Here is a 25895-nt window from a genome sequence, read left to right as displayed (position 1 = left end):
CCGAAATATATTGCGTATACGCGATGTGAGCCGCTTAGCGTGCAAAACTGTTGCACGTTAAACGGGTTTTCGTGTCGTAAAAACCGCAAAAGCCAAGCAGCAACAAAAACATCCAACAAATGGCAATGCAAATCCAAAATGGCGTTAGCTACAAGAAGAGCAGCAGCTACAACAATGTCAATCCCTTTTTAAAAACTTTTATTGTGCAGTCAAGCGAAAACAAAAATGCCCCAAAAATAAATACAACTACAAGGACGAGACGGAGACTGAGACACCCATACAGACACCCAATATGGCCGCGTGGAAAACTAATATGCTTTAATGGCTTAGGACTTTCAGGACTTTGAATGGCTGCCCTCACAATGTTATCCTTTTGCTCAGCCTGAATCCCTTGGCTTTTTGCGTAAACAAGTCAAATGGATAAAAAGGCATGACGAACAATTTCGCACTGGGAGAAATCATTCTCAATAATAATATGATTGTTTTTTTTTAAACATTATTACCTTTTTAGCCAATTAAATCAAAACTAAATTTAAAAATATGACGTAAAAGTATAACAAAAATTAAAAATGTAATGTAATAAATATGAAAGCTGTATTTTTCATTGAATAATCTAATCTATGTAGGTGAATTTTATTCTCTTGTGCACCTACACATATTTTTAGCCCTCCTCCGATTTCCTCAGTGACTGCTGCATATGTTTGGCTTGACTTGCGTCTGCTTAATGCGCAAAATATTGCGATGATCAATAACAATCGCCTGTCCCCTGCAGCTCTTGGCCAAATCCCCTCCCGTTACGCCCCTGCAAATCCGCCATTAAAGCCCCATTGCCATTTGTTGTTATCATGTTTGGCGTCATTATTGTTGTAATTTATTTGCGCTCTGCACATTTTTCGCTTACGCCTTGGCTCAGTTTTCCCTTTTGTCCATTTGTACTGTGTGTGTGTGCGTTGGACTTTTATCAGTTGCGACAAATGTGGCAAGCTGGAGAAGCCACAATCAAACACACACACACATACTCAATTTCGGGTGTCTTGGTGTGTGTGCATTCGGCGTGTGTGTTGAGCGTTTGATCTTTCAATTATGGTTTATGGTTCAATAGTAATTGAATGTCTAAAGTGGGCAGTGTAGACCGAAATCAAAGTCGGCGACGTATTATGAAATGGGTTGACACCGATGTAGAACTTTAATACAAAGGTTAAAGTTTAAAGTGATGTTTACTCAAGACTTCAAAATTGGAAAGATACAGTAAATGAATGGTTGTTATGGCCGATGTCAATCAAGTAACGCATATAGACTTTTCTTTAAGTAGGTAAACTAACCATTCTCAAGTTGAAAGAATTAATGAAAGACTATAAAGAAAGATTTTGTTAAATTTTTGGAAAATATTTTACTTTAAGTTCTCAAGAAAAGTATTTACCCGTCATAATTTTGGTACGACTCAAGGATTCGCTTCCTCGTGTTTCCGAGGCAATAAATTAGAAAGGCCGAGGCTAGCACATACAGTTGACCTTCCCTAAGAGCTACCCAAATAAGCAGCATCTGCTTTTTGTAAGCCCCTCGCCTTCCTTGTTCCTACTCTTTTCCAACTGTCGTGCATTAATTTGCGCAAATGACAAAAGCATGTTTGCTAATGGAAAACCTGTCTGTCAAATTTGCTTAAGTGAGTAAAATTTATTCTCACCTTGGTTTTTTCCACTGCCCTCTCGCTTTTATGTTCCCTTTCCCTTTTCGGGGATGTCAAGAATGACTTTTCTTGTTGACTCGACAGCGGGGTTAATAATGAGCGGACATAATTAGTTGCAAAAGTGCAGTTCGTGTACCATACGTTTGTCGGGGCGAGGGGAATGCCAGAATTTATCATTCATCATCCAATTGTGAAAATCGTCTGCATTTGACACTTTTCTCTGGGCAAACAATAAATTTAAAGCCAGTCCGAAGTGAGACCAACAAATTATCCTCCAGCACACATGCCGACACAATTAGTTAGGAGCTGGGAGAGGAAAAAACCGAAGCACCACAAAAATAAAACTTGAAATGAAAACTATGCTCTGGTGATTTATGTTCTCCGAAAGTTTCCCAAAGAAACGAGCGAGACAGGTCCGGAAAATCCGAAACTATGCTATGCTAAACTTCAAAACAACTGCCAAGGGGATGTGGTGGGGGAAAATCGAGGGGGAAAAGGCCAAGCCGCAGCAATAAAAATTGACGGCAGGGCCAAGGATAAAGGAGCCTGCCTATAAGGGATACGAACTCGGGCCAAAACCCAGAGAAACAGCAGCTAAGCCACATGTGTCGCGCCCCGATCGAAAGCGCCGTAAATTAGGTCAGCGGGAAAAAAGGGAAAATGTCGAGTGCGCTGCGGAAAAGCGGGAAAGCCTTCAACCAGAGTGTAACTCACCCACAGCGAAACAAATCGCTGAAGCATACCAAATCATGAGGGTAAAACGTGCTCACACTTTACTAAGCTGGTCTGGTAGGTTTTACTTGCAGTGAGGAAAATTATATAACTTTAAAATTGCCAGAACTATAGTTTTAAACTTAAAAAGCATTTTCAGTTTCTGGTTAACTGTTGAATGTTTTTATGGCACAAAATGGTAGGGCTAACATGAGTTTAAAGCAAAGTAATCAAATTCAGAATTAAATAAAGTTTAAAATTTAATTCAAATATAAATACTTCCATTAAATAACATCACATGTTTTTTGTTCAGTGGGAAATTGGCTCATCTGATGAATGTAGAGATATATAAAACTACTCTTTTTTGCCGCAGTAAATGTATTTATCAATTTGCAATTGCAAGTAGCGCAGCCAGACAAAGGAGAAATCTCAGGGAATTACATTTTATTGCCATGCGGTTTTATATATTTTTCGATATTTCCTTCCCTTTTTTGGGATTTGTTAGTTTCAATGGATAGTCAGGTGACTAGACCTGCACTAAATAACTTAGCTCCATCTACTGCAGAGCTTCTGGCTTTCTGGGTGGGAAACTTACATTCAGCAAAGTTTCAGGAGTTTTAGAGTGTGTGTGAGCCACGAATTCTTTTATTTTTACCCATTGCTGCAGTTTAAAGTTAAGCCAAGTCGTTGAAAAGTTGGCTTTGCGGTCAACGGCAGCCGGAAGGCTTCAAAATAAATGCGCTGTGAAAGTCAATCAAGTGTTGCAACATCGACTTTCTATCCGCTGCCCTCGTGCCACTTGCCACTTTTACCCCGAGTTTCCCAGGAACTGCATTTACATCTTGATTGCAATTGATAGGTGGTCGGCAGGGTAAGTCGACTGCTACAGGAGATAGTTAAAAGTGCCTGGCGTTTCCTATTAAATATTAATCACGGTGAAAGTGGACGATGGAGAGTCTGTTGGAATCGATTGATAATGGCATGGAGTTCAGTAATTAATGGGAGAGATAAATGGCTGCATATTCTTTTGTCCGGAAACCGCTTTTAAATGTTATATTTTAAGTAAACGCTGTATTTAAGTATACACCACACTGTTTTATGTTCTGTATTATGGGTGTTTTTGTACCCAAACCCTTATCACATTTTTCCCATTTTCTTTGCATTAATTTAATGTTCTTTTCATCTTGAGCCTGAGCTTGTTACCTGCTTATATTTACTCTACCCAGCCTCTTTCTAATTTTCGTTTTTGGCCTACAAAATAATTGCACACTTTTTGGTGCCACCAAACTTCATTTGAACTCTCTGAGGTCCCGGAACCCATGGGAATAAGTTTCGGTTTCCTCGCCCCCGTTTGTGTTGCCAAACTTTCACTGAACTTCCCTTCATCAACGAAATGCGACTGTAAAATTATACAAATTAATTTGGGAGCGACAATTGCGTCAGAGTCGCATTTGAGTGAGAAAAATAGGGTGGGAAGCGGAGGCTGAAGTCCCTGGGCGGGGGGATCTATTCCGGTTGCCATTTCCTGTTTTGGCGGCGGGCTGTGGGCGTGGCATCGCATTAATTATGCTCAAGTGTCCGCTGGGAAAGCGGCCAACACTTGTTCCATAATGACTTTTGTACCATCAGACGACACGCCCTCAAAAAATGTCAAAAAGGGGACATCAGGCTTTTGATTTGATTTAGAACCCGAGCAGCTTTAAGGAGCGCAACACGCAAGGGAAAATTAAAGGATTTTAATGCATAAAACAAAGCGTCAAGAGTCGAGCTGAAAATTTATCGGTCCAACAGCAGCATGGCAATAGATCACAGATTTATGTCAGCATCATCACCCACCTAAAACAGATAGAGATGGCATGTGAAAAATGAAAAGAGGGCAACAATGAACCAACTATAAACCCGAAAAGAAAGTAAATAAAAGACAGAGAACAGGAAAAACAGCACTGTAAAGCGAACCAAACTGAAATTGGTGAGCGTAAAAATGAAATTGAGCAGCAGGCTCCAGTCTATCTATATGCGTGGTGTGAGTTGGGCAAAGTGGAAAAGCGAATTGGGAGCAAATTGTAAACCTTATCAGGATGGGTGAGAAAATGGGAAAACGGATAAACTGGCAGAAAGCAAACATGCAAATAAATCTGTGGCTCCCAGAAGTTGTTCCACTTAATTTGATTGAAGGAAAAACTAAATAAGCTGAGAGCGAAGGGGAGAGTCAAGTGACCCAACTAGAAGAAAACTTCTAAGATTTCCTCTCAGCGGAAAATAAAACTTTAATTTCTGCTGCAAAAGTTGTCAAGCAAAAGCTGCAGTTGAAATCCGAAGACGATCAGTCGAAAGATTTTATTACGTCCAGATAAGAGAGATAAGCACAATGTATTTAAAAAAAAAACAGTGAATAAAAATCATTCTGTGCATATGCCGACACATTTATCTTTCCTTTAAGAACTTACTAAATACGTGGTATTAACTTAGTTATTTTATTCAAATAGATGTCAAGTGCTTATTTCTCCAAGTGCGAAACTGAAACAAGAGTTTCTTTGTGGAATGTCATTGATTTATTTGCTATCTTCTTTAAAAGAATTCTTCTTTAATGCGTTCATTTCATTACTCATGCTCTCATATTTCGTTTGATTCCCCGCATTATTCAGCTGTGCCTGTTTGCTTTTATCTTTATTTTGCCCACTTTTCCTCGACTTTTCCTCCCACACAGACCACTTGTATTTATTTGTTCTCAATTACTCTCGCATCTCGGGGCCGCCAACATTTTTAAAGCTTAACAGCATTTTTCCACCCACTTGATTGTTGAAAATAATATAAATTTATACATACAACAAGGAAGAAAAGCGAAATTTTCTTATTTCCATTTCTGTGGCTTATTTCGCTTTAGCCCACTTCTGTGCCATTTGTTATTGTTGCTTTACGCTTTCGCACTGCCGCAATTTTAGCTATTTCTCTTACTGGGCCAAAGGGAAAAAGATGCCGAAACAGAAATTGTGGCCGGCAAAAAGTTGAAGTTTATTTATTCTGCCGTGGGTGTGGAAAATGTGGGGAGGTGGGAATGAAAACCACCTGCACTTTTTCTTTCACGTGCCAGCGACCACGAGCCACTTTTCCTGGAAAACGGGACGGAAAATGCCTGGACTTTCATTACATGGCCAGAAAACGCAGAAAACTTTTCACTTGTTCTCCCATTTTTCTTTTTATTTGCGGTTTCGGTGTTTTTGTTTTGGCCTGCGGCTCTGGCTGCAGGTATTTATATTTAAATGCGGCTTGCGGTTCGCCATTGCGCCTATTGTTATGCAATGAAAGTTTGTTCGCGAACAGAAACTCCCTTAACCGCAATTTCGAATGGCTCTCAGGACCTGCCAGTTCAGACAATTTTCATAAATTTTCTGGAACCTACCACCCGTCATGCGGTTTCATGTGTCTCTAGCAGCCATTTCTCAGCGACCTTCAATGTCAACGTTTTTATTGTGTTATTGACTTCTAACCACATTTTCGCACCAAATAAATGTGTCCTTGACAAAAAGGACACACGAGGTGGCAGATAAATATGGGCAGACACCGAAGAGTGAAAGAAAAATCGTTTACAAAACTCAGTGGACCATAATTTGTTGTGGCTGCCCCGTCGCTTGTAGTTTTCGGGGGCTACTTTTATTTCCAATATGGGCAGAAAGCAGTAAATATATATGTATGCATAACACACACACAGACACATTCCATTTTAGTATATGCCCGACATCTCTCATATATTCTAAACTGCCCAGGCATAAATATGTGTTTTTATACATCTATTTTTTCCCTTTTTTTTGTTCCGTTGACGCAAAAAGTGTTTGGCTCGCCCACTTCTTGGCTTCCTTTCGGGGTTTTATTTTTTGCTGTGTGCTTGCAAAGTGAAATTTATTAGAAACGCAAAATCTGTTTGCAGATTGTGTATAAGATTTGATTATTTATGGTCAGTTGTTTGTTGTGGCCAGCAAACCAGAAGCCAACATTGAAAATTGGCTAACAAAACAAGCTAGCGAGCGCGGCGTACCAGCCAAGGAAAAAGCGTAAACAGATAACAAATGTTGGCCAAGAGAGTTGATTTATGTAAATTTCTTGGTTTCGCCCACAAAAGTTGAGGCAGAATTGTTGTGGAAATATGGGAAATAATATTCAATAAAAAAAACTCTCTCACTAGCCAAAAATTCACATTAAAAAATAAAACCCCTAACTATGCCGAAAGTTTTTAACAAGAAAAACATAGAAGAGGCAAATTAAACCGTCAATATTTAGAAACTTTGTATGCTATCGGTTTTTTAATAATTTCAAGTTTTGAATAAACAAAAGTATTTATTTCCCCAAAATTAAATAAACCTCTATGGCTCTTTTCGCAAACAACTTTCAAATACGTGCATTGGTTTTGTGAAATCTTACTCCAAGTTTGTGCTAGAGCGAAACAAATCACTTTGAACCCCAGTTTCTTGAGAGAATTCCATCCAGCATTCTTGCAGCATTCGTCGGCTTTAGTTTCCCCATCCAGACACAAGTTTTGCATCCACTAAATTAAACTGCGAAAAATTCCCCTGCTCACACAGAAAACTCTTCAACACAAATTCAACTAATTAACTTAAGGCTCCTCGAGGAAGCAACCAAAGCAAAACCAGACCATTCCAGAATTCTCCTCCATCAACAACAGGAAAAGCAAATAATTTTCAACAAATTTAACTAACGCCGAAATAAAAAAAACTTTTCCCCGTTGTTGCTTTCAGAATTAACCCGGCAGAGAAAGGAGAAATTGAGAAGAGAACCGGAGAACTGGAGAACTGGAGCGTGAGGCCCAACTAAACAGGAGGTAAGTTGGGTAAACAACTCGAATCGCAATTAACGCCAGAGGGATGGAAGACTGGGATTCCCCCGGAAATACCTTCATACCATTTGGGAGTTTTTCTTTGCCATATACGGTATTTTATTACCACTCACTATTTGCATACAGACTCAAAAGCACTTGCCGCATGCAGGTGAAAAACTATTTGGCTATTGGGGTTACCTTAATGAAATACGCGTAACGAAATTTGCGTTTCCCATGAATAATGCATCATGATCCAGGTGGACACAAATGAAACTGAACTGTTGCTTCAGGCATAAAAGTGATTTTTTTTTTGTCGGTTACTGACAAATTGCGAATAAGTATTTTTTGACAGTCTGGTATGCTGTGGGAAAACTTTAACCCAACTGACATTAAGGGGTTAAATAGGAACTGCTCTTATTTTAGTATTTTCCTCCTTTTGCTTGTTGTACTTTGGCTAAAAGTTTTTTCGCTGAGTTTTCGTTTTTATTTCGTGCGTCCGCAAATATTGACCGAATTAACAAAAGCTGCTGCAAAAGTTTCACCGCAAACAAAGGCGAGCAAATGGCGGTGGCCAGCAGTCGTCCCTTCTCTCTTACACATCGTATGCCCATCTCTCTCTCCTTCTGGCATCCCGAAAGTGGGTTACTTGGAGCTGTCCTGCGAAGTGTCAACATGTCTTGGTAACCCAAAAAGAGGCGACTCCCTGCAGATGGAAAACTTATTACTTCCGCTAAGCTAATTTTATAACCACAGGTAGGCAATGAGCAGGTGAAATTTAGGCATTTAGTTCATCAAGATTATTTAATGAGGAATAACTAAAAACAGGTACATCTGACTTTAAAAATATAAATGTATATTCTTTTGGTGTATACATTTCGAATTTTAGCTTTAAAATCAATCAAATATCCTTTGTCCATAACATTCAGTTGCCTCAAAAAATATATTCTCTGAGGTACAACATTTTTAGAGAAACAATTTTAAAACAATTACTTTCACAACTACAGACAGAAAAATATTTGCATCATCGATTTACTTTGCAAGAATATTTTTTAGAAATTCGACCAAAACAAACTTTTAGCTCAAACAAAATAGTTTTCATTCGGGCTAGAACCTACGGCCAAAACAAATTGTAACCAATCCGAAATATTTTCGAACTACAAAAAATAAACTAAAATGGAATTTCCAAGGGGGATTTGGGGGCAGCCCGGGTGGGTTTGGCTAAAAATGCGGCCATGTTTAGTATTTGTATTTGAAAATTCCGTGCACGTCCGGCCACGGGGGTACGTGTTTGGTCCTGGGAATCGAGGAGCTGCCCAGCAGATATCCAACCCGTCGGGCAGTTGGAGTCCAGTTAGTTAGAGATTCGGGTCGAGAAGTGCAGGGGAGGAGGTCTCTGAGGTTTGTCGGGTGAAATGCTAAAAGCAAAAAGTCATGCAACTAAATCCTGTCGAAAACGTTTTAAACTCCCAAAGAAACGGAATAAAAAGGATTTGTGCTAAAAAGCAGCGGAAAATGTGAAAGTCAGCGGGGGTTCGCTTATAAAGGAGACTAATGCAAGTGGCTGACTTAAAAAATCCAAAGTATGTGGTTCGGCCATAACGAACTCAAATGAGCCAAGAAGGGATTTTCTCGTCTCGTTTGCCCCGCAAAAGTAGCCAATAGTTTGTCATGCCCAACAGCAAACAGTAAACAATTCGATTTAGTCAAGTAACTGGTTGTCCTTTATTGTTTTTGGAGTTCCAAATAAAATCTAACAATAGTTTTTAGATGTACTGATGTACTGTACTCTTTTAAAGATATATACTTCGTTCATTTTAAACTTATAATTTCCAAGAATTTTATGCATTTTCCACTGTTGTTGAAAATTCTTATCCTTTAATTCTTGCTCCATAATTGAGTTTTGAATTTACTGAGCAGTCCGCTGTAATCCAAGTAGAGCACAAAATATCGGGATTCCCCATTACAAATCCTCCAGTGAAGTCGGTTGGCAAATAAGAACTTATATTGCGTTGAGTCAGCACTAAGTGCAGACCGCCATGCAACATTGCTTTCGTGCAATGCAGCTGTACCCCTGTCCTTCCACTGTCACCCTCTTCCCCGTTTTTCCTAGCCCATTTCCACCGCATTTGCCGCCCCAACCCGCCCCCTATCGGGCAACTTCAGAGTTGTCAATGACTGTCAGCGGCAGACAAGCAGAAAAGCGAAGCACGACATTGCAGTTGGTACCGGGGGGCGTCTGCAGGGGGACATGGAAAAACTCCACACTCGACAGTGAGCTGGTGACATTTCAATTTTCACACACGCTCTGCGGTTTTTGGCAAACGAGCAGCCCAGCAGGAAAACCCACAGAGGCAAGAAAAGCGGAAAGAAAATCCGAAAGAAATCAAAGCGATGCGATGTCTCGAGTGGAAGTCCAAGCAAAGGGGCGTGGCTGGGCGAGGCCACTTTTGACCGCAAGCCGCAAAGTGCAAATTAAAATTCAATAAAGGACTAAGTACCTAGCACGGTGTAACTTACAGTAATCCCTAGCTAGAGTGATTTATTATTTTTTGTTTTTTTTTCCGAAGCTTAGATTTTTTTACATTTATATATTATTAGTTTCTTTTGTAAGTGATCATTTTGTTAAAGTATATAATTATATTCCCCATAGCGTGCTAGTGTATTTTTAATAACATTTTGGTGTTCTGGAAAATATTTTTCCGAATAGTTTGCCCTTTCGAATGACCTCTGTAGCCTCTGGGCGAAATTTTCTGAGTGCTGTAAAATTCTTTGGAAGCCAACTAATAACCCCAACTCTCGAACCACTCCTCCCCCAAATTGCGTACTAATTAGCCACAGAAATTACTTGGTTACTGGGAAACAGCAAATGGGCGTGGGACTTCAGGGATTGGGAATGTCTGGATCCTTTGTTGGGCTTGTTCAAGGTCTTCTGACAAGGTCAGCCGTTAACCAATAGTCTCCTCTTCCCCGCACCTTTGGTTAAGCTTATTTGCACCACGTTTCGCCCCACACTTTTTCTCTATTTTCTCTGTGCTGAAAATTGCATGCAAATTTCATAGCCTGGGGGCTATTCATACAAGGCTTTTCCGAGAGCAACAAAGGCTCAGCCTGCCATGGGTTTTTCACACTCTGCTCCTGCTGCTGCTTTTTCCCTCGTTGACATTGTAAATAAATGGGTGTGACTGAAAACTGTGTCAAGCTGCAAGTGCAACAAATACAATAAAAACAATGGCAAACAGGAAATGTGCAAAAATTTGTTTAAAATTTCAACAGTTAAGCACCAGAGCTGTGTTTTCTTTCGCATATGTTGCACACTTGTGTAACCACGTTTGGATGTAAACATAAACACATTTTTATTGTTGCCAGTGCGAATGGGGTCAAGTAATTGCAGAACAATCGCCTGCCAGTGGCCATGAGCTTTTGAAAGAGGTAATAAGTAAAGGCCGAGGTGCAAGCCGAACTTAACGAATTAATCCGTAATAATGTGACTGAAAGTGGTTTAAGGAACCAAAACGTGCTATATATTTGGCAACAGCTCTCATAGTCATAATCCCCATTTAAATTTACGTCTCACTCACTGGATCTTCAGACAGTCTACGTATTTGCACTTCTTTATCCTTGCCCTCACCGTCCATTTATATATCCTTTGCAAGGAATAAATCTAATAAAAGCATGGCAAACATATTCATATATCAAGGTGCCACATAATTTTAATGCGGCCAACAAAAATATGAGTATAAAACAAAATAAAAAGCAAGGAAACACAGGATAACCAAGTAGGCAGGGGGCAAAGGTAAGGGCAAGTGCAGCATAAAAGTCCCACAAGTGCATAAATTTCAAGCGGATTCTTTGGGGTTATGATGCTCTCAGCCAAGAACAGCAACAACTGCCCCAGGAATGGGGTAAATTTAATATGCCCGTTGCACTAGGCAATGAAACAGCTTGTGGAACTGCAATGGTGCAACACGTGCATGTGTGCCACCACCTGCCGAGATTTTTGGACACGGCTGCATTTCCCCATGTCCCAGCATTTCCCACCAAGTTATGGCCACAATTCCTCGGCTTCCACTCTCTGTTTCACTCCTCTACACTTTTTATGCTTCTTAGCTTTTTCACACTCTTTTTTGCATTCACAAGTTGAGATTTCCAGGGGCCAACGATGCACACTGCAAGTCAGTACAGCCAAATATCAAATAAAATACAGCATATTAAGAAAAAACATGTAAATAGTATATTTAATAAAATTTTAAATATTCTCCACTTATTGCCTATAAGATAACTAAATAAATGATTGTGCAAAATACACTCTAATTTTTTGTCGTGTTGAGAAGAGAAATACTGTGCTGCATAAAAACCGAAAAGTGTCACCAGGACGACAAGGAAGCTTCAGCTTCTGTTGCTCCTTGGGCAGAACTTTGCTTCAGCTTGAGCAAATAAAATTTTCCGAAGCTCTGCAGGTGTACCTTGAGCGGTTTTCCGGGGTGAGCGAGGTGTAAGGAATATCTGGGGGCAGGGGCACTGGGGTTGGGCCCCTCTATTAGCCTGGTTCCCATGCCAACTGAAGTGGCAATAAGTGCCATGCATATTGTCGCCAGCAGCTGCCGCTCACGTTGCTCAGCGAGGGGAACAGGGGCCAGAAGAGGGTTAAGAGATTGCGAATGCAACTTAGCTGGCAGAGGAACTTGGCTTATTAGAATTACAATCGCTGGATAAAAAGTGGAAGACGTCGAGACGCTATAGAAGCGGAAAAAGTTCATAAACCCTTGAGCGAAGTTTTAAAAAACTCACGGGAACATTAGTTCTATGCAAGAATAAATGTATGAATTTTAAATATTTTAAATTATGTAGTTAACTATAACCTATAATATTTATAAAATAAGAATATAACACTTTTACTTTTAGGCAACAGAAAAACCAGATTTCTAATTTACATATTCATTGGCATTTCTTCTTATTTTCTTCATTATTGTTTCACAAATCTATTAGACTTAAAATGTACCAATCTTTTAGAAGATGCGATACAAGCTTCATACTCGATTCTTGTTAGCCAAGCCGCAAAAGTTTTCTTTCACCGCAGACAGAGTGGTTACAACAACATTTATTTTAAGTTCATATCAACCAACAGACTTTTCAAACTCCGCCGTTGCTGTATTTTATTTTTGCGCAAATTTCTAATGGATTTTCCTAAGGTTTTTCATTGGGAAAGAGTGGTGGGGAATGGGTGGCCTGGGCCTTCGACTTGGCTTGTGTGCACTTGACTTGAAGTGGTTTATCCATGTCAACACGGCTGCCTTGTCAATGTTGGTGGGTCAGTGGTCTCAGTGGTTTCGGGGTTCTATGCAAATTCGAGCCGCGTTCAAAGGTCAACAATGGCGGGCAACAAAGGAAAAAAGGTCAAGCAATTAGTGTCACAGCCGGCTGTCCAACTGCCAGACATTTGTTGGAGCTTGTTTAACAAAAGTGGATGGCGGGGGTCCTCCCAATGGATTGATAAGATAACAGATAAGGGTATTATTACACAGGCACTGTGTTTGACATTGATTTGTGAGCTTAAATATGCATGTGTGTTTCGCTAAACTTTGACCTGTTTGTAGGGATTTTCCAATCACTTAGCCTCTCAAAGCTTCCTTCTTAAAGACAGCTTAAGTAAAATGCAAATTTGCCTGGCACACTTGTGCTCGAGTTTTGCTTACACCTCGCAGACAACCTGGTTTCGCTTTTGACACATTTTGTTTGGCTTTCTTGCACATGAAATTTAATTACGCATACGCTCAGTGAGCCCAGGCATTTTCCGGTAAACTCCTCATATTACGTGCACTATCCTAGTTAGCAGAGCCAAGAAACGGACCAGGATGATCACTGGCAAACCGTTTAAAGGTTGAAAGATATCAGGCAATATGGGGTACCCCCTTGATTTAAGGGTTAAATGGTAGGCATAATATATTTGACGATAGCTTAAACGTACTTAAGGCAATTATTTCCAGTTGGCGTTTGATTCAAGGAAAAATGTATCTTTTAATACCTTTTTCCTAGAAAAAGTCATTAAATGGGACTTAATAATTATGTGGGAACATGTTAAGTAAATTATATTAATTCCGTTCAGCCACATATCATTTTTGTTCTACGCAACAAAGTAGCATTCATTTTCTTCTCTAGACTTCTTGGAATAGTCCCCCTTCTGAGGCAGATACCGTTCCCCACTCGAGTGTACTTAGCCTCCTCCTATTCCACTTTTTACATATTCATTGCGTTGTAGTCCGTGGGTGCTTGTGTATGAGCACGTCCTTTTTTAGGCTACACTTTATTTTCATTTTACTTTTGGCACACGGAGTCACTATTTGCTAGAGAGCCTGCCTGCCTGTGCCTGCAGTTAATGTAATATAACCATCATCATCAGGGTTCCGCGGCCTTAATGCCTGGGCGCCCTAAGATATGCTACACTTTTCCATCGTGACTGGCATAAAAATGAAATGATTTGTATTCGCGCGAAAATAAATTATGTGCAAGTATTTTAAATACGTTCACTGAGCATTTTTTCGCCAGCTGTCTTTTCTTTCTGCTGAGCTTGAAATGAGCGCGCCATTTTTGGAAAGGAGGTGACTCTGTCTATGGGTTCAACATAATGAAAATGTCGAAGTGAAAGTAGTAAAATTTACATAATCTATGTGCACGAAATAAATGAGAAAAAATCAGTAGCGCAGCATCCCTCTCGCTCTGCAAAGATAAACATTTGATTAAGCGTATTAGATGAAGGGAAAATGTGGGGAAAGTGATGGCAGTTATGGAGGGGGAATATCCTTGCAGGTAATGCTCCACTTGATAGTGGAAAGCAGCAACTTTTGATGGCACAACGCCAGCGATAGAGAGACGAGAAAACTTTATTAGATGTGAGAAATATTAACAGGGCTCACAGTGTATAATATATATGTACATCAATGGGTGTGGGGAAAGTTCTCCTGGGAACAACAACTATGCAAATCAACGTGGAGCACTGAAGGCAGTGAAATGGCAAAGTTGTTGATGCTAAATTAAAATGCATTCTAAATGCAGCCACGACAATGGAACTTCTTTCGAAGTCAAGACTTCTCAAACGAAGAATGAGCGAGAGGACAGTTGGAATAATACATAGAAATAAGCGCAGAATAATAGTGAACAATGGGGAGTTGCGAAATAAGTGCACTCCGTTTTTTAAATTGCAGAGACAAAAAAGTAAAGGCTTAAGTCTTTTCACAAGAGGGTGGTTCATTTTTTTTCGAGGTGAATGCTGAAAAGAAATGTTAAGAAGGCCATATTTAATAAATAAACAGTGGAAAATGTTGAAAAAATAATATACACTAGTGTTTGGACATATACCACTTATAACACTTTGACTTCAGGTATCAAACAAAAGTCAAGTTTTTTTAGTAGCTTTTCTGTTTTCTATATATTTTGCTACAAAATAGTTGTATTTATTTTTATAGCCTTTATCCAAGCTTCCCGCAATTGACAGCCAGTCAGTCGTTTTGATGGCGCGAGCTCTTCAACAATGCGAAAGCCAAGATAAGCTCAATAAAACTGTCGCCTTGCCACTTGGCAAATACATTTACATATGCTCTTTTCCCCAGCTTTCCCCGCTTTCCACCGCTTTTCCATCCACCTCTCACTTTGTACAAAGGAAAAGTGCAACATCAGCGAAAAAATAAAGTGATAGTCAGACTCTCCAGCTCCTCTCTTTTTATTCAAATGTGCAAAATATTCATTTATATATTTGAGTTCTAGCCAGGCTTTCCGCAACCAAAAAAGAAAAAAAGATAAAAGATAGCAAGCAACTCTTGAAAGGAAAATGCAAACGTCATCGACAGCAACAAAAGGACTCCAGCGAGTGGAGTGAACTCTTGTTTCTGGTACAGGTTCCACTGCTTAAATTGGTTTAACCTTTCAACTCTGCCAGCAAGAGAGCGATTGCCAAGATTCTGTAGGAATACAATATTAGGCAATGAGGAATGTACCAAAAAACAGCATTTAATATTCTCTTTCTGCGGCGTCTTGGAGCATTTATTTAAAATGTATGCTGATGTATCCGACTGTCTGTGGGCCCACAAATGACAATCTCCGATGGAAAGAGAAGGACACAGAGTCGCAGAAAGAGACGGCTACTCTCATGTGTGCTTATGTAAATGTATTTACTTGTCTGTCGTCATTTTTGAGGCAGTCGCCAGTCACAATCTGCTACGTTTCCATAAATATTTTAGAAAATTTACATAAAATGTTGAGGGCGCTAGCAATCCAAGAACAAGATGAGCCGCAGAAAAAGCAAGAAACAAGCTGAGAGCACAAAATAAAAATTAATTCATGACGACAAAAGTCAATTTTGTAAATCCACAAAACATATGGTGCAAAAAACCACAACACATATGTATGTGCAAAATGAAAATGCAAACGATGTGCGGATGCCTCCGCATTTCCACCTCTGTGTTTTGTTTCTCCGCCCCAATTTTTAGATTTCCCTGGCACGTGGCAAAAATTTCGAGGCATTGGGCCGCATAAAATTGCATTAAAAGCTAATGAGCTTGAAATAAAAGACAATTTGCTTTTGAATTGAAATTTTCTCTCCTTTTGTGGCTTTGGCATTTGGTCTTTTGTTTCCGTTGTGGCCAACCGAAGAAAGCCATTAGAGAAAATTTCTTAGAATTACACAACCAAAATATCACCAGGGGATGATTGCAAATGCGGAAATTGCGGTTGGAATGTAAAGTGGTAACCTTAGAGAGCTGCTGAAAATTTACGGCTTTCAGAAACAAAAGTAGAGCGTCCCTTTAACATATTTTTAAAAATTATTAATGAATATTAATTCTACTAACAGACCACTTAGCTTGTACTGAATATTGAGGAAACTTATTACATGTTGAACTTGCTTTAGCTTTAATGGAAATTCCAAAAAGGCTTATCACATAACACACTGTGCCTAATTGCGTTAATCCAGCCATCTAGTAACCGGTTATCTAGGATCCCTTTGCTCATCCTCTCTCCACTCCCTTGGTATAACCATATCAGTATCTCTTCCTTTCAAGTAGTTTGCATAGCTCGTAGAACAATTTGCGAGTAAAAAATTTGCTGCCATTGCAGTTAAATGAACCAACAAAGTGGGCAAGGAGCTCCCTATGTAGTGTGGGCGTGGCATTGTGTTGAAGTGTTGTTCAGTCTTCTAACCTCATCAATCGTTTACTTTATGGTGGAAAGGCTTGCCATTATTGAAGTAACTTGCCAAGGCCTTTGTGTATAGCATGTTGCACAATACTATCGAAGCACTCTTAAAAAAAGTAGATACAAATAAAGGAAAGTTATGATATCCTTCAACATTTACAACTTTGATCCAATACTTGCACTTTTAAATACATATTTTATTTGCTTAATGAATCATTTATTATTTGTAACCTTCAACAATACTTCACTTTTAACAGTTTTCTCTCACTGTACACCTTCTGGAGCCAGGAGCTCTTGGTCTTTTTCCTGGCTGCATGCGTATTTACAAGAGGACTGGGGGCGAAATCTCGACTGACTCGGCTGCGTCTGTCGTTTGCATGAGGCTCGTCATTTCTCTACCACCCAGAGCACCCGGACCTGCCTTAAATCTGGCCCATAGAAAGTAATCTTAATGGCTTTTTTGTTGCTGGCGAGGCAGGAGCTAGATGCGGTTGCAGCAAAACGGGTAGAAAAAAGTCCGGGCGGGCCATGAAAATTGTAAAATGCATTCAACGTTCCGGGGGCCAAACGCATAAATTGTAACCCCAACGAAACTCCTGGCCTTTCTTAGACAGCCTCCCCCTGCTCGCATGGCGTCTGCGGATTTGAATAGCCAATTTGTTTGGCATTGTTTGCCCAGATACTCTTGCCTCAGGAGGCGGGGCGCATGTAAGAGTTTCGGAAAATCTCGCAGAAAGGGCATTTGCATTTCTAAGATAAAATGCAAATATTTCAATTTGTAACTTAAGCAAATTGCCTCAATGAGTGCAGCTGTCAGTCAACCTCAGTGGCATTCTCCATAGTCCCATTCTCTGAAAGTCCTTTTTTCCTTTGCCCCATAAAGAACCCCATAGAATTGATTGCTTTCGGCAATTGACCGTAACATATTTGCCGTATATCGTTCTGAAATGCACACAATTGTGTGGGAAATCAAACGTCGAGCACTTTGGATTTTTGTGCATTTTATTGATGCATCAATTAGCAAAAAACAATTTTTTTGGGATTAAAGTGGATGGTGTTGTGAATCGAACCATTAAATAATTCTAATATTCAAGTAAGTGCAAGCAAAGACATTTTCTTAGACTTTTAGCAAATTTCCTTCCCCTGTGGCCAAATCAAAAATGACATGCGGATTGATGTGGAAACCAACAGAAAAGAGTATTTCAAGTTTTTTTTTTAACAATTTCGTGTTTCTGTGCATAAAAAACATTTGATTGGCAAGAAAACCTTTGTGTACTTTCATTTGTTTCGCACACTTTTTTAATATAAATATATATTTTGCCTGTCACAGCAGATGTTGGCTTAGAAATTGTGGCTCCTTTGAGTATGGTTTTTATGAAAAGTTTTATGGTATTTCTTATATATTGAAGTTTTATTGTGTATACTTTTTAATTGGATGTTCAAAAAGTCAAGCATTGCACAATACACTAAATGGTTCCAATAGTAAGCTCGTTTTCCACGGCTTGTATGTGTAAGTCACAAAACAGCTGGGAGCTTATTAGCCTTTTTCACAACAACATACTAATTACAGAAACAACAAATTCCTAACCAAAACCAATAAAAAGGAAAAGTGGAGTTATAGTCAAGGGGGAAACTAATCGCTACTCACTACTGGCGGCAAACACCTCAGTTACCTTGAAGCAACAGCAGCAGCAAAGTATCAACAGGAGCGTAGCAAATAGTGTGGAAATCCAGCACGAAAAACACCTGCAGCACCAGAACTAATCATCAGCAGCGGCAACAGCACGTTATCAAGTTGGCAGCAAATCAGCAACATTAGTAGCAACAATAATAGCTGCAACACCCTGCAGCAACATCCGTAATACAGATATTCAGCAGGAAGAGCATGGCTGCAGCAGCAACACCCCACAAATTCAGCAGCAACAACTTCCGTTTAGGAGCTGCAACAATAGCAACACATCGGAAACCCAGCAGCAGCAACTTTCTCCGCACGGCAACCACACGGCAGCAGCAACAGCCTAAGCAAACATGCAACACGGACAACAAGTTCGTGAACAACACTGGGCTTTTGCTTGTTCCAGTTAGCGTTGCTGCTGTAAGTGTTTCTGCTGCTATTGTTAGCAATAAACTTTTTGTCCTTTCCCAGTGCAAGTCGCTCTCTTTTCTCCATTTCCCCAGACTTGCTGCACAAACGCTGTCCAACTGTCTTATGGGCTTGTGTACTTGTTACTCTTGCTGTCTGTCAGTCAAAACGTCATTATTGTTGCTTTTGCTGCTGCTGCTGTTGTTGCTGCTACTGCTGTTGCTAGTGTTGTTGATGCTGCCGCTCTTGGCTTTCTTGTACAAGCTGCGTGTTGTTTGAACAAAAAGTGTGCACACTCGCCAACACACACCGGCCACCCACACCAAGACGAACATGTCGAGCTGCTCGAGAAATTCTGTGGCTGCACTTTCAAGTGGGCGGCGGAGGCGGTGAAGCATTTCGGGGGCGTGGCCAGCTGGGTCCTGACACTCTTGTTTGCTAACAATGCAATGTATGTCAAGGCAAAATATGTTCATTCAACTCAACAAACAAAACAGCAGAAAAAACGCACACACACGCACACTGCGAGTGGCAAAAACAACGAGCGGAGGGAACATCAATAATGCTAGCAAACGAGGAATTTCGCCTTGATATGTGTTGGCACACTGAGAGAAAATGTGGGTAATATAGAATAAATGTTGTGCCTACTATCACGGGCTACAAATTTTAATTCTAGCATAGGATACTGGCAGAACAAGGAGCTTGAAACACTTAATATTGGCAATACCTAATTTCTTATTTCATACCTTTTTCAACCAGTGCACCACTGTGGTTGAGGGATGCCTCTTGTTTGCTGATTACATAAATGCAATTGAGATGTAGGAACTCTCTGCAATGGAAATTGAAAATTGCAAATGGCTGAAGGCCTTGGGCCAACCCACCCAATTTCCATAGTTTTTGGGTGATCCGTGGGTGTGTGACCTTGGATGGGAATGGGGAATGCACTTTCACTGGTGAAGTACAAGAATGTGTTGGAAATCTGCTGAACATCACAATTGAAAAGGTTCGAGTGCCTGTAAGTGAAGTATAGCTGTCTTTAACGAAAATCCCAAGCAGTGTTCTTCAGGATACTTATGAAGCATTTTAGAGATTGTTTTTAGAACAAAAAGATATGACTAATTTTCATATTTTACTTAACCTTCAAATAACATCTCCATTGGCGGAACCCTGAATATTTTCATAAACTCAACCCCTAATAGACCGTACAAATGAAGTCTATCTGATGTAGCGCTAAAACCTTTTCATGACGCCACTTTATTTGCGTACCGCCGTTTGAATCTCTTTATGCGTTAGACATTCATGGTCCAACTTTAATGACAGTAACAGCCCCGTCATCATCATCAGTAAACATCTTTTTAATTTGTTGTTTGCCTTTGCCCAAGGAGAAAAACAAGAGATATTGCAAAAGCAGTGATGAGGGGATGGGAATTGCATTGCAGCCCTTTGGAGTCCCTTCTACCGGCAAAAATTGCATAACAACTGCCATTAAAAGGCAGACAAGCAAATTAAAATGCTCACAAAACATCAACGGGGCGAAAAGAACAAAATCGGAAAACAAAACAGCAGCAACAACAATGGGAATCAACAATAAGAACAACAAAAGTTATAAACTTTGTTTAAAAAACAATTACAAGCGCCGTAGAAGGAAGGCATAAAGAAAATATTAAAAAATATAAACTTTACAGTCAATAAAAAGCGCCAAAAGGCGAGACGCTAAAAGAAAACTCTTTATGGCAAAAAGGCGGTGTAATAACAATCCGAAGTGGGATTCGGGAAGGAGTTGGGGATCAAACAAGGGTACGCGATACGAGCACAGAGAGGAATAAGGATACGGTTGCCAGTGCGGATACAGATACAGATACCGACGCAGGTCCAGGCGTAGGCACTAAACGGCCACTTAAACGTTAACTTGATTTAGCACCTCGTAACCAAGGGAGTCCCAAACAAAGGACGAAAAAGAGGCCAAAAGTCACAAGTGGCCACTGTGGGCGTGGCGGCGAGCTATAAAAGTAGATCAGCAAGCTGAGAAAAAAAGAAAGAAAAGCCCTGCCACCGGAAGAATTGTTCGAGGGAGAATACATAAAAAATGGACAAGCAACCAGAACGAATGAGCAAACGAATAAACGAATGAATATGATTGCCAGGCAGATTTACAATGACAGACCGCCTATAAAACGGGGCGTATACGAATTTATTACAATGGGATTTGTTAATTGTTGAGGGATAATCGACCATTTGTTGTATCAAAATAAAGTACGTTGTATTTTTAAACGGACAATTGCAAAAATTAACTGACTTAACGTTTTCCAAGCCTTTATAATAAAATGTAAGGTCCCGTAAATAAATAAAATGTCTTTCTTCTATATAAGCTCTGAGTATACAAACAAAATATAAAAAAAGTACACATACAAAGTAATCTAACATTGAAATATCTTTGGGTCTGTAAACAAAATAAAATTAAACTTTGAAGCTCCTTATTTCAATGATTCATTATGATTACCTCGATTATAATTCCCCCAAAATAAAACTCTGTTGATAGTCGAACATCTTTTGGGAACATTTTTTCATTTAGGCACTATCATTAAGCAATATTAGGCATTTCACAAATAATATAATCCAGTAAGACCAATTCGCTTTCTGCACAATTTCCAGCCACTCAATTTGCCTTCCCCACGCAGGACAACTGAAAAGAGTCTTATTATCACAGGATTGTGTAATTTATTTCTCCCTGAACTCGCAGATCAAGTTGGCAGCACTTCATTCATATTCACCTGTAATCGCTTCCATTTGTCTGCGAGTACAGTTGCCCCAACTAATTGCGTCATTAGTTCGGCAAAATGAATAATTGCATATTCTCTGGGGCAGAAAGAAGGGAGCGGGGCAGATAGTGGGGGAAGCTGTCATAAGTTTTATCACAAGTTTATCTTCAACTTCTGACAACTGCAACAAAAAGCGTTTAAGGTCTGCAAAGGGGAGCGAAACGAAAAAAATGAACTCAAAGGCAGAAGGCAAAATGCACACAAAGAAAAAAGAAAGAATGCCAAACACACAGGGAGAAGATGGAGACATATTCATGGCAGCAGAATGACAGGCATACAAGGTTGCCTAAAAAGGGGGTGGCGAAAAAAAGGGGCACAGAGTGTGGCAGTCCAAGAAATAATGTCCTGCGGCCGCTTTGGGAAATGAAAACTTCTTTGTAATGTGAATGACTCTCGACCTTTTGCGGATCTCCCTCTGCTGCTGTTTTCGTTCTTTGTATACCCTTTCAATGGTCACACACATTCAAAGGACATGTTGGTTGTGGAAAACTTAACTGCGTATATAAAAATTATATTGAAAGGCTAATAAGTCTCAATGTTAAAATTAAAGTTAACATTTATGGCCTAATTTTTGTGACACCATACAATATTATACAGAGACCAGCGTTAAACTGAAAGTGCATTCAGGGTTCGTCCTGCGATATTCGCAGTACTCCTTCTGTTCCCTGAGTTTTCCTGGGCTTGCCGAACGTTTTTTTGGTTGGAAAAGTTGCGCGAATTGCTTGCAGCTGATGAGTAGTCGAGTGTCAGTCTGGGGAGTAGAAAACTATGTGGGGGACTGGCCGACATGAAAGTGAACGCAAAAAGCGTTGGTATCGCTGAATTTATCGCCCAAAAACCGCACAAACCGCAAAAGGCGGGAAAGGCAATGGCAAAGGCACAGGCAAAGGAATTCATCATCATGCCGCCACCCTTATCGTCATCATCTTCATCATCATACCCGTGATGACCACCGTCATCTCAAACATCACGTATACGGAGGTGTTGCGGATGAAGTCCTCTGGGGTCCAGCGGTCTCCTGTTTGATGTGGCCACCGCCGCCATGTCCTTTATTATATTTCTTTAACTTTTTCGCCTGTCTCCTGTCCCGGGGCAAAGTTAATCCTTGGGCATCAATTTCCCGAAATAATTTGAGCAACATCAAAAGTTTTAATATGGCCAATGATAATGGCGCCTCAGTCACCCGGCCGAAACTTTTTTATTGCTCGCGCTCCGTAATTTCTTTGTCATGAGTTATGGCACCCAGCTGGCAATAAGTCCTTCGCCCCACCGCTGACGACCTTTGACCCCGCTCGATTATATGGCCTGCGGTCAGCGGTAGTCATTATGCTGTTTATTGGGCACCTCACCTGTGGGGCGATCCCCCCGGATCCGAGAGAGTCGTCCTTGTTCCACCGCGGGAAGAGGACAATAAAGGCTCTCAGCATGTGGCTCCGATGAAAAGGAGCCTTTGTGAAAGCAATGCGGTTGGCGATTGGCAACTGATGAATCGCAATGACTTAATGGCCAAGTTGCTGCGATAAGTCAGTGGTGAAGTTTTTTTCAAAAGGAGACTCTCGCTTTTAAAAGTTTTAAGTAACTGGAAACTGAAACTGTGCGCCACAGGCATTTAATTCTACACATTAACATTTAGTATTGAAATGCTTGAATGAAAATTATATGTTACACGGATACTCGCGTAAATATAAAAGTTTCAAAGTCACAAGAAGCCCCGAAAACGTATTCAGCCAACTAGAATCTCTTTCGCCATCAACAATTAGTCGGATTAGCGTTGTTTGCAATAACCGCTTTCGATCGGCGTTTTCCAATTTGGCAATTTCTAATCAGCGGCCGTCACGGAAAAATTCGCAATTAAGTGGCAACGTAAGAGAGAGATGGCGAGACTGGGGCAGAACAGAACGAGGGTGAGGGCAATAAGCAATCTCGGACATAATGCTCATAAACAACAAAGCAATGCAATTAGGCGATATATCCAGGACACAGGCATCCATTCAGCAAAGCCCCCCAAATTATGCAACAATTCTTGGCTGCGTAACAACGGCCTCGGTCTCTTTATCGCCCCACGCCCATCGTGGCCGCCCCTTCTTCTTTGCCAATTAAACGCATTTGATAAAAAACAAATTTGGGAGCAGGAGGCAGGATGGATGCACAGGATGCTGAATGCAGGATCCTGGTTGCAGTGTGCAGTGCCATCGGGGGGACACACCAGCAGGCAGCAATAAGCGAAAAGCCCGAGAGCAGGTGCAACAACAGCTCGCTCATTTGTTGCAGGTGCACTCAGAAAAAATTGAAAATATTTATCAAAGTGCAGTTTTCTTAGACTAGATTAAAATGAATAAATGTTGTATTTTACTTGCAGTCCAATTGCTAGATTTCTAATTAAATAAAATACATTAGTGTTTATTTTGATTACTTTATCTTAAAAGCTACACTTTTCACTTTCGATTAACTTTGTTGCCAGTGAGATTCAACATCTTTCAGTTATAAAAAAAGGAAGTTTTTTAATTACACGGATATAAAAGAAATAAACGGTGGATACACCACATAACATAATACTAAACTTTAAGCACTGTGTACAGTCACAATCAAATGTAGATGAATATTATAAAGCTGAAAAAACAGAACTTTATGATAGCTTCTCAGTGCAAAAACCAGAGTTATAGAGTACTACAGCCTCGTTTCTCGCTGTGCATTTCGCATTTTCCTGTAGCAACGACTGTTCAACGTTGAAACAAGTTTATCAACGTGTGAAAATTGCGAAGCGCAATATGCACAGACAACAAAAATAACAGCAACAAATAGGTGGTGGGCGTTGTGGGTGGCGTGGGCGCAGGCGAGTGGGCGGGAAAAACTGAGAGAAAGAAGGAAAATACGTCGCCATGCTGGCCGCATATTCAAATGCAAATCACGCCATCAATATGCAGCACACACTGACATAGACACACACAGGAGACACCCACCTTACCGCATCCGCTCCCCCACCCCCTGTGAGCCCACCAATATCGAACGTTGCATTTTGACAAAATTATCCCTGGACGGGGTTAAATTTTGTGGTCATGCGATGCCGGCACTGGAGCTCTCTCCTCCGTTCCATTGATGATGATGAACTCGATGCCGATGACAAGGCAATCTTTTCCATCCCAGGCTCCGGCGCAGCCCCTCGCAACCAGCAAAGCCACCGCTTACTCGTGTCAGTTGCCAGACGACTTTCGGGAATCACTACAGTACTTAAACAGTGCCACTAAAAACTTGTAGGTTTTTAATTATGCTGGCAAATTGGAGGGAATTTGCAATGCCAACAGGGAGACTGGGTTGAGGAGTTGCAAGAATGCAATGTTATAAGCTGACAAAATCGAAAACATTAACATATACATATATGGCACTCTTAGGAGTTTTGAGATCTGGAATAAAGTAATGGGTTAGTCAAAAAGTGGTCTTAATATATTATTGCTTGGTTTATAATTTGTGATCGAGGGACCATCCTCGCCCGATTTTATCAAACCACCCTCGCATTACCGCCTGCATTGGTCAGCTGAATTAAGTTAAAGTCTTGTGTTTGGGACGTCAGTGGCAACTGTGCGATGACGAAGCCACTTTAGCCGGGCATCGATTTAAAAGTTTCCCATCTCGGGCTCACCACCCCAAATGTCAGGGGGTGCAAAGACGGGTGCAAAAAATAAGTCACTCACTTAAAAGTTGGGCGCCTGCAACGCTGCAAAGTTTGCTCAGTGTCCATGTCCATGTCCGTGTCTGGAACCCATGTCCTTGCCCGTCGCTGGTCAGTTAGTTTCAATTTTAGTTTTTCAGCTCGCAGTTTGCGTTCCCCATTCCCTTTAGTTTTGGAAAGGGATGGGAAGGATCTGGGCAAACTGGGCACTGATTACATGTGACAAGTTAATGAGTTTGCGGCCAAACACGGCTTGTTGAGCAAATAAATTAATTAGCGCTCTAATTGAGTTTTTTCCAAGGACCTCCATTCCGATTTAAATAACGTGCATAAATCAGATTTCAATTACGCTTGCAGCCCTGATGAATTCCTGCAGGCCGACTTGAGCATTTTAATTTATACGCGAAACATTTCAATTTCCCGCTGCAATAAATAAACACATAAAAGCATGCAAGTGCTCAACTGGGTTCGTTGAACCGAGATTTACCATTCAGCAGTGCCAAAAAACGGAAAATTTATACAGAGCTCCCTGCTTGGTTTCTGTTGCCATTGCACATCATTAAGCGATAATTATTTGGAGCACAGCGCAAATTCGAGGGGAGGAATTATTGCGATTTTAAGAAGAGGCCTGCCAGCAAATGATAAAGCGAGTGTAAGATTGCGCAGTCGAAACTTAAATGGATGAAATATGGCCTGGGCGAAATCTGAACATTTTTGCTGGCAACAATTTGATTGCACTTGCCTTCCATTCGGTCTAAATACAGCCCTTTCAATGCAAGAGACTGCTAATTATTGTGTTTATGCATTATTCAACAGCTGTTGGACAGAGGAAAAGTGTTCCTAGGTGACTGTATAAAATGACTGTATAAAATGCGTAAGTTTCTGCCATATAACCACAATATAGTTAAGACCCT

General features: G+C 40.5%; 1 protein-coding gene across 1 annotated transcript in view; it reads left to right on the top strand.

Moving 5' to 3' along the window:
- Positions 1-25895, top strand: part of LOC6614535 — a 115271-nt gene that overhangs the window by 22810 nt on the left and 66566 nt on the right. The window contains exon 3 of the mRNA XM_002038930.2: positions 7150-7232. The gene's annotated coding sequence lies outside the window, so the exon portion shown is untranslated. The remainder of the gene's footprint in view (positions 1-7149; positions 7233-25895) is intronic.

Source organism: Drosophila sechellia, chromosome 2L, assembly GCF_004382195.2.
Source record: "Drosophila sechellia strain sech25 chromosome 2L, ASM438219v1, whole genome shotgun sequence".
NCBI lineage: Eukaryota > Metazoa > Arthropoda > Insecta > Diptera > Drosophilidae > Drosophila > Drosophila sechellia.
This window is presented reverse-complemented; position numbering and strand designations above follow the sequence as displayed.